General features: G+C 38.6%; 1 long non-coding RNA gene across 2 annotated transcripts in view; it reads left to right on the top strand.

Moving 5' to 3' along the window:
• Positions 1-10,076: 10,076 nt before the first annotated feature.
• LOC124051385 overlaps positions 10,077-11,973 on the top strand; it is a 35,296-nt gene continuing 33,399 nt past the window's right edge. The window contains exon 1 of one of the 2 annotated variants that reach the window (XR_006841824.1): positions 10,077-10,712. This is a non-coding gene — a long non-coding RNA (uncharacterized LOC124051385). The remainder of the gene's footprint in view (positions 10,713-11,973) is intronic. The other variant, XR_006841823.1, reaches the window with a different exon arrangement.

The raw sequence follows: 11,973 nt of genomic DNA, 5'->3' as shown, positions 1-11,973 counted from the left end.
TCACTAGGGGCATAGCTCTATAGATGTCAGTATCTGCCATTGCCACTTTGGTCCAGACTGAAATATCTAATGTCCTGAATGCATTGCCATGAAGTCATAAAATTTACAAAGCCCAGAATAAGAATCCAAATGGCTTTGGTGATCCTCTACTATCCAGGTAGTGATATCATCAAGTTAAAATTTTGATCTGTCCAATATGGTTACACAAATAATTGAAGACATTCCCATTATCCTCCTTTGTACTTAAGTACTAATTTGCAAATGTTAGTCGATGTCGATGAACATGAGAAATGTCACCTGCCAAAACACCATGTTAGGATACTGGCACTAGTATTTAGCTCAATGCTTAAATATAGCCTAGCTAGCATAGCTGTAGATTGTAATAGCAGATGATGTTGTTATGTGTTATGTGGTTCAGTCTCATGTTGTGTCACTGTTTAGCAAAGACTCATATAGCTGCTAGCCTGGCTGTGGGCTCTAATTGCTACATAAATGAGAATACACGTATAACAGCAAAAAGACACATATGAGCTCAGTGTGAGCAGACGCTTAAATGATCTCAGTTCTTAAGTCATCACTTAGTTGTAAATGCTAATATTAGCATTTAGCTCAAAGCACCATTGTCCCTAAGTATAACCTCAAATGTTGTACTTAGGAGGAGTACTTAATTACTAATTTGTATTTAGGCAAGGCTGTGTAAAAAGTGGCATAGTTCTACAGTTCTATGGAATATTCCTGTAATTTGATATACAATATATCCACACCAGAAAGTAGAAAATGTCTTAACTGCAGTAACCTAGTCTATACTTTAGCCACTATGTATAATTCCTATAGGGGAATGCATGCATCCCAGGTAAGGCTGGAGTTTAACAGGCTCTGCCTCAGTACATGTGAACCAAAATTAGCCAACAGTTCCCAGAACTGTCATGGTGTTGCTACACATTGTGATACTCTCAGTATTTGCACAGTGTTATATCATTGTTTGCCCAAAGAGCTGCCTCACATTTGCACAGCCAACTCTCTCCTGCTGATGCAACAACCTAAAGACAAGTCTGCCTTTTCACAGTTTCTATTCAGCTAAGTGAAATTGGCTTTCTATGAGGAAATGTCTTGTGTTTATTACTGTATGATTGGGTTTTGTTTTTACATGCTACCATACAGAAAAATGAGGTTTTGGGATTTTATCTCTGTGTAAAATATATTATGTAAATATAACATATTAGTTTGAAAAATAGGAGCCTAAATAAAAATACGATTTTTGAATGTGATTTTGTATGCGTATGTGCAGTTGAGCAAAGGTTACTCTGTTGCCTAAGAAAACCTGTTTGCATTAGTCACGCCATGCAGTCTCGGTGAAACATGCTGGGCTGCCATTAATCATGTTTTTCAAGGAAACTTTTTCCCAAGAGTCTGTGCTATATTTGAATTGGCCCTGCTCTCAGTGCAGAGTCCCTGGCACTTTATGAACATGTATCTAAATCATCTGCCATGACCCTGTCAGTGCACTCCACACTACTTTCCACTCCACCATTAGACATGTGTAATTGAAAAATAGGCAATTTCATGCTCTGTCTGATTATTCTGTATGCTGAACGAATTCCTCATGCATGCAACATTTACATTTAAACCTGCGGATATATTTTTTTAATTTTCTTCTTAACTGTTATTACCTCTACGTTGGAGTAATTATCTTATTTATCTCTGGATGATATAGAAGCAGCCAAGAATTGTTTGTGCATGAGAGAAAGGTATAAAGCAGACACAGAGGATGTTTGGCTTAAACAGTAAACTGACTTCTGACTTTATATACATTGCTTGGAGGACTGCTCAGAAGAAGAGACAGTACTACAACAGTCGACAAAGTACACAGTATACTTTACTGAACATTACTGGACATTGATTAATGCTCTGTATGCCATAATGTGCTGCATTCAGGCAACAGCAGGACTGAGAAAGCCTGTCTGATACAATACTGTAGGGTTAGTTGTGGTCAAAATAAAATAAATAAATTACTTATATTATTATTACTATTATTATTATAACATTAGGACATATAGGAGTTAGAAGTCATCAAAATAAATTAATTAATAAATTAATGAATACATTTTTTTTATTATGTTTGAACTGATATGTTGTAATATTGCTGTTGAATAATGATAATAAATAAATGAATAAATAAAAACATAGTAACTAGTAACAGTTGAAAATGATTCAATGCTAGGGATATTTTTTTTTCACATGAAATCATGCACAGTGTTTTATGTGCATGACACTGTGGAGACACATACATGACATGAAGGATTGTGTAAAATTATCCCACTATAATGGTTAATCATTTTGATTACCTCCTGACATCTGTGGGCTTCCACAATGAACGCGGCCATCCGATGTGTCATCAAAATTAAAACGTGTAAAATGAGAGAGGGCGTCTAATATGCTCAGGCTGGCAGAATGTCAGTGACCTTCTATGTACATACCAACATGCATCTGGGGTTTATAACCTATCAAGATGGTGAGTGATCTCCTCTAATGGATCCCTATTGGACGGATTAACAACGTAGCTCATTTAGTTAATCACAGAGGATTGAATCAGATTCATAGATTTGATGCTATTGTCCATTTCAGAAAAGCAGTGAAAGCCCCAAGGCCAGATGTCTGACCGCTGATTAAAAGCCAAGAAAGCAGAGTTGACAGCTATGTTAAACTGAATTATTCAGCTGGAGCTTTGAAGCCATGCTAGTTTTGATCTCTTTTGTTCCTTATACATTTGCTATCTTTCTTTTAGACCAAATGGACTGATACTGTAATCCTCACATTGCAGTGCATGTTCACTTCTCCTTGGCTTTACATTGAGAGCATTAAGGAAAAATACATTTCATTAGATCGCTGCAGATGTACGTCAGGTTGGACCTGAGCCTAAGAGGATTGTAGCTGTGTTTAGAGCATGCATGTTGAACCTCACATATGACTGGCTCAAGCTGCTTCATTGCAGTCTTTCATCCTACAGAGATCTCAACCCCAATTTCTTTACTTCATCTAGTTGCCATCTGGACTTAGAGAGTTTTGGGTTCAAAGCTCCTTACACAGCAAATTCTACAAATTCCACCAGTATATACATTCATGAATGTATAGTCATGTATGTCCATTTAATTGCAATAGTAGGGATAATCCTCATTTCGAAACTTGTTTTCTAACTTAAAGACATGTCTTTTGCTGTATTACATTTTGAAATAGACATGTAGGTGCTTTGATCGGTTGGCATCCAGTTTCTCTGAAAAAACATCTTGCCGTTTGCATTCTGCGGTATGTGTTTTAGCAATTACTTTCTGAGTTTGACATTGTGTGAAATAAAAAAAAAACCTGAATCAACCACTGCCTTTAAAGCTCAGCTACAAACATGTTAGTATATATTTTTAATTTGTACAAAAACCAAAATGCAGAAATGAACGTGTCTGAGCATATTTACTGTCCCAGCTAAGAAAGTGTTCAGCACCTTACTTCCATTATTCTGTGTTTGTTCATTCCACATCCCGTAGGCTTGTGTACATGAATACTTTTGAACCACGCTAAGCATGCACTTGTTTTGTTTATGTGCTGTGAAAAACATTTCAAATTGACTCTGAAAATTAAGATTTAAGATATGTGTTGTACCTGCTCGTGTTCCCCTACTGTCTCTCATTTGATGATGGTTTTAGCTCTGCAGCTCTGTGACATAACATGCTGGCTCAGAACAGGAGCACACGGACTCGGTGACAGGGATTACGGCTCATTCTTCGGAGCGCTCGGTTTATTTTAGGGTCCGAGTGGATAAAACAGGATTAGCATCACAATGAATCCCTGGGCATTCAAACCCAGAGGTCAGCTCCTCCGTGGCCTTTGACATTTGAAATGTTTATAAATCCCCATCTGTGTTGTGATGGCTAAACATAGATTTGATCAGCTGTCATTCCAGTGAGGTGTCCATTTTTGATAAGTGCCATGCTTTTTTAGGAGGTCTGTCCAGTGATTATAGGTTTTATCTACTAGTGAATTTTTCACACTGTGTCTTGATCCACTTTTAGTAAAACAAAACAAAAAAAAACTCTGCCTAGTGATGAGAAACATTACTTGTGAAATGAATAGAGAACAATAGAGTTACTTCAGTCCGAGTTACAAAGTGCCTAAGTGTAAAGCAAAGTAGCCTAAACAAAATGCTAAAATGCCTATGCTAAAATGATGAGACTACTGGAAAAAAAGAAGAAGCTTTTTTTACCTAAATTATTTGTGTATATGTTTACAGACTGAAATTAATTTTGATTTCTAACAGATAAAATAAAAAAGTTATTTAAAAGATGCTACAGAACTGGCTAGCCGGAGACGCTCAAGCAGTGAGCTCCGCAGCTGATGGAGAGACTCCTTCATATTGGATGACAGCCAACCTGATTGAGATTACAGAAGAACTATAGAGAAAGGATGGTTGATTTATTTAAAGTGCACACAGTTCTGTGCCATCCAGCTGCTATGGTTGGAAAAACAGCTGAGGAGTTGTGTTGCATTTACATTGTCATAAGGCTTAACAGGGCTTAACTCCTCTAATTTTACACATTTTCTGTTTGCAGGCTTTGGGACCAATACATGCGTAATATAAAGGCTTTGTTGCTGATGGTCGACTTCACTAAATACAGAAGTCAAATCAAGTGGGAAATTAAAACAGTGTGATAACCAGAGTAGCAGTAAATCATAGGTCACTTTGATGAGGGCAGTTTCAGTGCTATGAAAGCCCGTTTGGATTTATTTTTTCAACAGTCATAGCTCTTGGAAAAAAATTTATTGATTAGAGATTATTTTTCTGAAATCTAAAATTAAAATGGAATCTTAGAAATAGGCTGAAAATAGTTTAAAACCTGTGGGTCAAGGGTCAGTAGAGTGTATTTAGTTTGACGGTAAGAAAAACAGACATTAAAATAATGTTATGCTTCAGGGCAGAATGAAGATTTTATAAATAGCAAAAAACAAATTACAGAAGAATTAAGTTGTACCAAACCCTGTTGTTTTTAGCAAGTTACATAAAGCAGTAAATAACAATGCCAAGCAGAAAACTGAAGGCTAACAGTTAGCTGACTAATACTCAGTCTTACAGCACCACCCACCACAGTTCTCCAAGGCCGGCCTCCAGGGAGCCGTTTGTGGCTTACATGTCTTATTCAAGGGCACCATTCTGATGGAGAAAACAGTGTTTTTCATTCACCAGCAGGTCAGTTTATCTGTGACAGTTCAGCGAGGTTGCACAACACGCACAGCCACAGTTCTCATCATCTTGGCTAAACACATCATGAACTCAATGTCAGAGAGTTCAGATTTGCTCTCATGTTAGACATGTTGAAGCATCTCAGTAAACTTAACTGCTCTGTTTCTTGCTCTGTGGTTGTAGGTTGTTTCTGGTTTAAATGTGTTTAGTTGTTTTGTTTTCCCTGTATGTTATTGTGTGTGTTTAAGTATATATAAGATATAAGTAAATCTTTCCTTAAATACATGTCACCTACATTCTTTCATTTATATCACCTGCAAGGCTAAATTTGCATCAATCTCCTCTGCAATTCGTACTTTAGGTGTGTTATCAAAAGTTAGCATGCTAACATGCTAAACTCAAAGGGTGAACATGGTGAGCATCAAATGTGCTAATCATCAACATGCTAGCATGTCTTTGTGAGCATATTAGCATACATGCTAATGTCAGTGTTTAGCTCAAAGTTCTTCTGTGTCAAAGTCTTTATAACCTTGGGTGCAGCTTTGAAGAAGGAACAAGCTCTGACAAAAATAATAATACTACTAATAACAATAATAATAAATTCCATTGTCTTGGACAGAGTTTTTTCTTATTGTAAAGTAAAAGCTGACATCTTTGTTTTTGACACAGCAGAGAGTCTGTTGTTCTTGCTGTTTGTGTTGTGGTCTGACAGACCTGTTATGGAATGAATAAATCAATTCCTATAATGGAGTCAGAGTTTATGGTCCTGCCTGCTCTCATGCAGCAGCACTTTGACTTCCATCTGCACACTTTTACTAATCAGGGCTGATGTCATTGCAGCAAGGTGGACCCTGCCTCGTTAATTATTGAGAGACCTGTATTGCACATTAGCAATTAGATAATCGCCCCAAGCATTATCTTTGAACATCTTTGTATGGACAACATTATAGATTTGCATTCCACTTGGTCTGGAACCTTTTCAGAGTTTAAAGATCCTTAAAATCTTAGCTTCAATTCCTATGTATTTCTCTATGACATTAAATGTTCTCGACTAAATCAGCAAGAATCAAAGTGAGACAGCTGATCTGCTATATCAGGACTGTGTGGGTGTGGTGTGAACAGATTTAACTGTTTGTGGCAAACCAAAGAAAAAGCTGGCATCAGATTCTGACTGACGTGTTGCAAAATCGTGATTGGTGCATGTAAGTATGTCACACATCACCTTTTCTCTGCTGAACCACACCTACTTCATTACTCATCTACTTCAGAACATTTTGTGTTAATGGAGGGTCATATTGCTCACACGTTTATTATGAAAATAGTTTTTGAGGATTTTTAAGAAAACTTACAATACATTTTGTCTGCCATTTTCTGGCAAATTGGCACAAACCTGAATAAAACGTGATCATCATCAGGCAAGTTCTTAAGTTATAAAGTGTGTCTTTTTTTTCTGTAATTTCTAACCAGGGTATGGACATTTTTTGGTTGACTACTTCATAATATTCTCAGAAAGTATAAAAGGAGAAGATGTATTATTCTTGACAAACTGTGGCAACAGGATGCTATGGATTTTAAAGCTCCTCCGTTGCCTCAGTGAGCTATAACAACCTTCCTCAAAGTAACTAATTAACTTCTTGAGTCATTTGTTTCAGTTAATTCCATTTAAAAAAAAAAAAGAAAACAAAAAACCCAAAAGAAAACAAAATCCCAAAGCAAAAAACAAAACAAACAAACAAAAAAAAAAAAACATGCATTATTTCCAAGACCTGTTGCGCTGACTTATACTAAGCTTTTCAGCTTTTGACCTCTCTACTCAAGTTCAAGGAACTGGAGTCACCTCAATCATCAGTTGAAGTGATTGCAATCAAGATAGACTATATGCCTTCTACCAGACACCACATATTGCTCCGGCGAGAGTCTCTTAGTGATAGTGACAGGATAGTGGCCTCAATTATTGATTAACAGTCTGAGTATTTACTGTGTGCACACTTCTGCATGGCAGCCACAGGGTGTGACGCACTCAGCAGAATGTGACTGGGTGCTAAAGTTGATTGCAATCAACATTTGAGGCTTTCTGCAAGTGTGGAGGCTGAGGTCGTTTACAGCATGACTCATCACTGTTTCTCTCACTGGTCAGCAGCACACCTGGAGGCACCCCAGTGTGACCACATGTGGGACACTGGGCCATTGGATAGGAGTGTATGTATGTCTGAGTCAGGCCTTTAGGTAATGTTGGAACAGATGTAATAGCTCTCAATCGAAGTTAAAGTCTTTACCCAAAGGTTACTTGGTCCTATTGTGGGAAGCAGATTACCTGAGTTATGTTTGCTGAGTGAAACCCAGAGCAGGTCTCTTTGTGCACAGCTAGTCAAAATCTGTTCCAGATTTTAGGCATTTCCTGTTCTTTGACTCATCAAACGTATCAAAAATAACTCAGTGAACCTGCTTCCTGGAACAAGTCAGTTTCCCAAAACTACACTTGAATTGACTCATTGTGATTGCATCTCTTCCAAAAGTACAACACATTCTTATAATAGCTCGTCACATACAAACACTTTGTTGTGCCCGTATGCATCTCACTCATATACGCAAAGTGCCCTTAAAGTTTAATGTTTGTGACATAAAGTTTTGCGTTGATTTTGTCTCATCAGGAAAGTGGAACCTTTTCAAGTTTCTTTGAAAGGCTCACATCAAGACCAAGAAGGAAATAAATTCTGATCACTTTCCAGAGAAAGGCGTGAAGACTTTTTCTTACTGGTAAGCACTGAAATGCATCTCCTTTTATCAAGTTGCACCCCAGTGGTCAAAAGACATATTTTGAATCAAGCATAAAATGTACATCAGGACAGGCTTGTTCATACTTCGCAGGTGGATGATTGATGAACTTTGATACCAAATTACTTCCCTGAGATCTCTTTCTGAGAGCTGCTCATCGATGCTGTAGATATATCTGTTAAATATTAACAGAGTGATGTGCAATGCCAGAGCCTCTGCTCCCTCTATCAGGGTTTTCAAAGATAAAGCGTCTGAACCTGTTGCCTTATCTTTAAAACTCATCCTTTACAGCTCTGTAACCGGTGGGACTACATTACATGCATGCATCTGACCTAAAAGAAGAGGAGCTCCTCTTCTTATAGGACTACAGACAAAAAAGTAAAGTCAGAAGTATGAGAAAACACTATTTTTATATTTACGATAATGGGAATTTTTAGTATTGTGGCTGGTGACTAACAAGAAAAGGATATTAGTGAATTTCCCCACTGCGGGATCGATAAAGTTCATCTTATATTTTGACAAAGTATTTCACTGTAGCTGCTTCATAGCTGACATAAGGGGTCGAATTGCATAATTTTCATGTATGAATTGCATTATAATATCTTGACCCACTGTGTCCTCACGTCAACCACATTTACTCCACTGCCATTGCAAATCCCTGTCATTAAATGTTATCTGCAGATTATGACCATTAATGACTGCTGCAGAAGCTCCATTAACATCACCAACTGAGATCTACTAAAGTAGCCTGCAATAATAGCATGATATTCATGGTGGTGGTTGTGCCACATTTTTATTTATTGATCTGCACTTTTTCACCATTGTACAACTTCTATTCTTTCATTTACAGAGAGGAAAGTAATGCTGAGACAAATGCACTTCTACCTGAATGTCGCACCATTTTGTACTGTTTTTACTACTTTATATACAACTGGGTAGCTTAATTTAGGTATTTCAGCTAGTTTAAAACTCATCTAATGTTTGTGTAAAAAATCTTAATTAGTGTTATTGCAGCTGTAAAATAAATACACTGGAATAAACGGTATAATATTCCCTAATATTCTGAAATGTAGTGGAGCAGAAATCTTAAGTACAGTACACGTACTTCTAAATGCTTGTGTATGTGTTAACTCAGGTCACGTGTTTTACATTTCACTTTAATTTTTACAGTATAATGTCATTTATGTTACAAAAATGAGAGCAGTCTTATGTGGAGGATTTATGACAGTCTGTAGTAAAATGCTAAGTGTATGTTATGACTGCATTAAGAGTTTTGCTTGTTTTGACTGAACTTTAAAGTAACTAAATATTGGCATTTACATACTAGCAAAACATTACATACACACACTCATTCCTCAGAATCCAAAAACCTAACGTTCAGTTTGTTGCAGTGCATTTAGTTTAGCTGAGTGTATTTTAGGTAATTACTCTCAAAAGTGATTGAAATAGATGAGGTTTGGTCTTTTAAGTGTGATCGACAGTCGACATGGAACAGAAAAAGTGGAGTGATGTAGTGAAGTACAACCACAATTATTTGTCCTTGAATGAATGTAGGCTTTACTGCAGTGTAAAGTTGGACTCTAGACTTCATTATCAATAACTGACACACTTTTTCCTCACTGCTGATTCTGGAGAAGTGAGGACGTGATAGCAGAATCTGTTTTGAATAGACAATGACTGTTATATTTTAGCGCAACAATGACGACAATTTAGCGATAAACATCTGGTGATATGTTAATGTTGTCTTGCCTTATGTTTTATTGAGCATTTTGAGTCGTGCAAAGTGAAACTCTGTTATGAAGTCCGTGTTCATAATAAATCTTTACCGTGAAATCTCTGCACCAGCAAGGCCATGACAACTCAGTCAGATTAGCAATTGTGGAAGAAGTATTGAGATTCTGAACTTGAGTAAAACTAGAAGTACAACGGTATACAAATACATCATTAGAAGTTCAAGTCAAGTCGCGTTCAAGATTTAATGTATTTATGGAGTAATTATGGAGAAATAGGATTGTAAGGGCCCGTTTTCCATTTTTTGTGTTCCTGCGACGATGTAATGCACATTTTGAACACTAGGTGGCATTTGCCGTTAAAGGACAGCGGAAGTATTGAGAAACCGGAAGGTTACGAGGGGCTACAGGTGTTGTTGCCCCGGGAAGCTTAAAGTTTTTGACCGTGATCATGGCGGAAAAGGAGCTAAAATGCAATATGTGTTAAACTGAACATTGTTGTTGTAAATAAAAGAAGCAAGAAAACCACGGAGATTGTAAATCATCTGTAGTCATTTCGTGTCAGATACGTAAAGAAAAGCCAGTGGCGCGCCTCAATTATACGCCGGCCCGGCTACACCAAGCGGCTTATTGGAAAGCCGTTACACAAAAGCCAAAAAACTGCTTCTAAGAACATTGAAACGTATCGACACGCTTAGCCAGCAAGTGACGGTTGTTGGAGGTTCCGTGCATTGGATCAATAACTCGTTTGCGGCGAACGTGCTGCGGGATTAGGACGCCGACTCGACGGATCTGGGTTGCGGCACGGCAGACATCCGACAGGACGCCGACGGGCTTGCGGGAGGCGGTGGACGCCGACTGGATCGCGGAAGGCGGTGGACAGGACGTCGAATCGCCAGAATGGAACTCAGTGGCGGCCATGACTCTGGACTCAGCAGGACCGGATTGGACGCCGATCAGCTGTGAGTCTTCCTCACGAGGTAAGAGTAGCGTTACTTAGCATTGCAAAGCATTGTGTGATAAGCTGCAAAAGTTGCAAAGCAACAGAAGGGCTGAACTAAACAAAGCAAGTAGTTTGAGAAGAATTGTTTAAGAATTAATGTCTGACAGCGATTGTGAATCTGAGGTCAAATGTACTTTCTCTAAGTAGGCACCTTACTTGTAAGAGTTGTGGGCAAAGCCATCTTATGGTGCTTCATTTTCAATGTATCTGTGGAGATTCTCAGTCCAGACGCCTTGCTTTAACTCTTTGAGTTCATTTCCAATGGGAGACAGCTAGTGGAGATGCCAAAACGACCAAGGCTTCATCAGCCAGTGGTTTATCCGTTTCCCAAGGCACTCATGGGCATACAGGGGCCGGAAAGGATGACTGTGTTTTGTCAATACTGCCTGTTAAGGTTAAGTCCAGTCCAGCGTACACTCACTGGCCTTGAAGTGTCTGATCTTATCGACTACCAGAGGTACTTACTCAAAGTAAAATGTCAGCAACGATGGACAACATCATCACTGAGGAAGACCTGGCACAATGACCATATTTGTCATCCATCCAAGTCCCTCATTAAGGCTGATGTTGACTTGTTGATTGGTAGCGATGCTCCTGAGCTACTTGAACCTTGGGAAATAGTCCACAGTTGTGGAGGTAGCCCATACGCAGTAAAGACAGTGTTAGGATGGGTCATTAATGGACCTGTTAGAGGCAGCAGTACCACTAGACAGAAAACTGGACTGGCTTTTGCCAATGTGAATACGATTTCTGTTTGCAAGCTGGAGGAGTTGCTAAGCAACCAGTATATGCATGATTTTAACGAAAGAACCTACGAAGATAATGAAATCTCAAGAGAGGACATGAGGTTTCTGGAAATTGCAAACAACTTCGCAAAACTGTTGAATGGACACTACACTGTAAAAATACCCTTTAGGAAGAAGCAGCCCAGAAATGGTACCCCTTCATCAGTTTAACTGTGAAGAAGGGAAGGTATGGTACATACCACATCATGGAGTCTGTCATCCAAGAAAAAATACTTTACATCCAGTATTCGACTGTGGAGCAACATTTAAAGGTGTATCACTCAACATTCAACTTTTGCAGGGTCCCAGCCTGACCAGCAGTCTACTAGGAGTGCTTACTAGATTCAGGCAGGAGGCTGTAGCTTTGATTGGAGATGTTTGATCAGGTCAGGGTGGCCAAAGCAGACAAAGATGTTCTCCGTTTACTGTGGTGGCCCAAGGGTGACCTGAGCC

The sequence above is a fragment of the Scatophagus argus genome, chromosome 20, assembly GCF_020382885.2.
Source record: "Scatophagus argus isolate fScaArg1 chromosome 20, fScaArg1.pri, whole genome shotgun sequence".
NCBI classification, from domain to species: Eukaryota; Metazoa; Chordata; class Actinopteri; family Scatophagidae; genus Scatophagus; species Scatophagus argus.
Note: the sequence above shows the minus strand (reverse complement) of the source record. Positions and strands in the feature narration are given on the sequence as shown.